The sequence below is a fragment of the Otolemur garnettii genome, unplaced genomic scaffold (assembly GCF_000181295.1).
Source record: "Otolemur garnettii isolate 467f Iridium unplaced genomic scaffold, OtoGar3 scaffold00487, whole genome shotgun sequence".
In the NCBI taxonomy this organism is placed as follows: domain Eukaryota; kingdom Metazoa; phylum Chordata; class Mammalia; order Primates; family Galagidae; genus Otolemur; species Otolemur garnettii.
In genome coordinates this window covers 8,583-12,024 of record NW_003852882.1, presented here as the reverse complement: position 1 = coordinate 12,024, position 3,442 = coordinate 8,583, and the positions used below count along the sequence as shown (strand labels likewise).

The following is a 3,442-nucleotide window of genomic DNA, read 5'->3' as shown; positions in this document are numbered from 1 at the left end:
GAGCCCTTTGTTCCTATCTTAACAGAAAGGATACACAGCAAGGAAAAGCAGGCCCTCTCAGCATGGATAAATGCAGAATTCTAGGCATCATCACTCTACCACATTCTTTGAAAATAATGCTCCCCAAGACACAAATACAATACATACCTCACGAACCAGGCATCCTAGAGTGGGCAGCCTGCCAGCCCTGCCCATTTATCTCTGGCCCTCATAGCTAAAGCCACCATTGCCTGCCATTAGGTTCAGCTCAGCCATAGTTCTTGGCCTACTTGAAATACATAATTGGCTTAAATACACAGAATCCCTCCAGTGGAGCTTGGGGTCTTGTCAGTTTCTCAGGCCCAGGATTAGATGATCATAACCAGTTACATACAACCAAGTCCATAGAGCCCAGCCTGCTCTCACTAATCCCAGTTATCTTCACAGTCTACTTGTGTTTCCTAGGCCACACCATAGACTGATGCTCCTGTTTTGGTTTCTGCTTCTGACTGTCCACCTGTTTTCACTCTACCCAGTGTCCATGGCCCTATCCTGGATGGGAACACTGCCCTGCATGCCAGCTGAGGTCAGTAATGGTCCGTTTCTGCTCCTGCCCAACCCTTCCTCTTGGGATGTACTCTTGGGTTTCTTATATCCAATAGGTAACTATAGACAAAACATAATCAAGATCTTTTTCTTCTTTAAGTCCTTTGTGGCCCAGTATTCATTAAGAATCATTTCTAAACCCAGACTGTTGAATCATTTCTCAAGGCCCTGTAGGTAGCTTCTTGCCTTGTGTGGTCAGAGGGCCTTGTCATGGGGGCATTCAGGTGGAAGCAGAGTGGCTGTTGGCTGGAGGGGTGGCAGAGATTTGGTCACCTAAGGCCTTTCCCACCTAAGGATCTGTCCTAGATCGTCCTCTGGCTCATACATAAAGTTTGACCAGGAATATTGCTGGTCACACTATGCCTTAAGCACAGCGCTGAGCCCTGGGTATCACGATAAGATGGACTGGAGAATTTCATGGGACATGGAGTCAGACCACGAGGGGGTTAGAAGAATGCAATGTAAGAAAGGGGCTGGCTGTCTACCTTGGGATAGAGAGGACTCAGGGGAGATGTGATGGCTGTGTTCAAGGCTGAGGCATGTCCTCTTGGGAAAGGAAATGGACTGAATCTGTGTGACTGCAAAGACAAAGGTTGAAACCACGTATGTTACATTTTGTAATGAGAGACACAGATGGGTTTACCTTGGGGACAGGCAGTTGTGCTTTGAAAAGAAAAAAGGGAAAGGAGGAGAACTAGATGCCAGGTGTGGTCAGAGCAGGTTGCCATGTGGCATTCGGGTGAAAGCAGACGGCCACCCCTCCAGGCAGCAGCCCAAGAAATTGGCCTTCACTGATGGAGAAGCTACTACAGGGCCGCAAGAAATGATTCAGTGGTCTGGGTTCTGAGAGTATTCTTAGTGAATACTGGGCCACAAAGGACTTTAAAGAGGAAAAATGAGATCTTGATTATTTTTTGTCTACAAGTGGTTACCTATTGGATAAAATAAGCCCAAGAGGCCCAGAGTACAACCCCGTTTAGGGACCTTCCCAGGTCTCCAGTGGCTGGGTCGCTCAGCACCTCTGCCTCAGATTCTTCTCTCTGGACTCCACGTCCTATGTGCCTGCTTCCCCAGGGATGCTCACCAGTCTGACCCATGCTTTCTGCTCCCTAGTTGGGCTCTCCTGGGACCATGGGTTTCTTTCAGGACATCTCTGCTTTCCAAACCTGCCTTCACCCCTAAAGGATACTGGTGGCTCCCCCTCCTTCAGCACATAGAAGCTTCTGGAACTTCAGGTTAAATCCACCACCTCTGCCACTTGCCATTCTGACTTTACGGAGAGTCTCTGTTCTATGTTCCCTACATTCTTTTTTCACTAGCCCCCAAACGCAAAAGACATAATTTGGCCACATATCTTGGAAAGCGTCACATCCGTTTAGATGCAATAGAAGGAAGGAGTCTAGGGCTGTGCCACCTTGGACATGTGCCATCTCGTCTAATCTTAGAAGCTAAGCAGGGTTGGGCCTGCAAGGAAAGGGGTGTTGCAACCCAGGGCTCCCGTTTAAGAGCCCATGGCCCCACGGTGACATTCAGAGTAAGAGTGGGGGATTTTCAGAGAGCCACGGAAAGGCAGTGGATTAGGAGCCAGAAATGGAGATCAAACCCGGGGTCTCTCGTGGAGCACACCTGCCTGCTCCAGTCAGCCTGTTCTTGGAACCATCAGGGTTTAGATATTCTTAGGCTGAGTGAAACATGACATACTGGCTGCCATGGCAATGCAGTTATAAATTCTGTTTTGGCACCCAGTCATCTCTTCAGAAGGCATTCTAGGACTTTTCCTTCAACCCACAGGCATAGAATTTCCTAAAACATAACAAGCTCATTTCATCTTGAAAGGGGTGTCAGCCCACCAGTGCACTGCTCCTGGGGCCTAAAGCACACCGCAGGGCGGGGTGGTTTAACGCGGGATTGGAAATAAGGCCAGTCCAGCTTTTACTCCTCTTTACAGTGTCCAGGAAGTGGAGGGAGTGTCCTAAAAACTCAGAGCTTGGCTTAGAAGGTTGCCTATTGTAATGATACACAGTAGCAGGGGCTGGAAGCTGAAACTGCAGTCCTGACAATTCTCTAGCATCTGAAACCAGTCTCCTGCAAGGCATAAAACTGAGCTCATAAAAGATTCTCACACCAAACCTACCATTGTGTTAATCCCCCAGGAAAAGACAAATCTGCCCACCCCTGGTTTCACTGTAAAACAAAGCCCATTCCATGGCTGGGTAGAGAGGTGGGGTAGAGTGCTGAATTCGGCTGTCCTTGCAAACTTTGAAAAGAGCCACGTGGCCGAGGAGGTTGTGTCCAAGGCTTCATGCTCGGAGCAGCTGTACTACCTTGTAAAGCATAACAGACTCAAGCTTACTCAGTACTCACCAGGTTCTGGGCGTGGAGCCAGGCGGGGATGGCAGTCACAGATGCTGCCTTCATGGAGCTCGTCCTGGGGCAGCAGGGAGGAGAAGCCGAGGACGTAAGGGAGTGTGATGCATATCCGAGGAAAACCTGCCTCTGCGCCTTATAACAAAAAGTAACGTAACTGGTTTTAATTCTCACCTCTGCAACATAAATGCAAACAGGAGGCTCTAGGTGCCATAGAGGCCACGGGGGTGGGAGGGGGGGTTTACATGCATTCGAGGGGTCCAGGAATGGCTTTGTGAAGAAGGGGGCCTCCAACTGGAGAGGGTCTCAGGCTGGAGGGATTGACACAGGCCAGGAAGAAGCCTCAGGGATAAAGACATGGTGATGCTTGGGGCATGTTCAGGGAATTGAATTGTTCCGTGTGGCTGTAAGTCAAATACTTGTGAAAAAGTACTGCTATCCAAGCAGCAGAGCTAAGTGAAGGCCACCTACCTCCTGGCGACCTTCAGCT

At 49.3% G+C, this 3,442-nt stretch overlaps 1 long non-coding RNA gene across 1 annotated transcript in view; it reads right to left on the bottom strand.

The window, feature by feature from the left end:
- Window positions 1-3,119, bottom strand: part of LOC111722820 — a 6,793-nt gene extending 3,674 nt beyond the window's left edge. Inside the window, exon 1 of the long non-coding RNA XR_002771481.1 lies at window positions 2,950-3,119. This is a non-coding gene — a long non-coding RNA (uncharacterized LOC111722820). The remainder of the gene's footprint in view (window positions 1-2,949) is intronic.
- Between the last annotated feature and the right edge of the window lie 323 nt (window positions 3,120-3,442).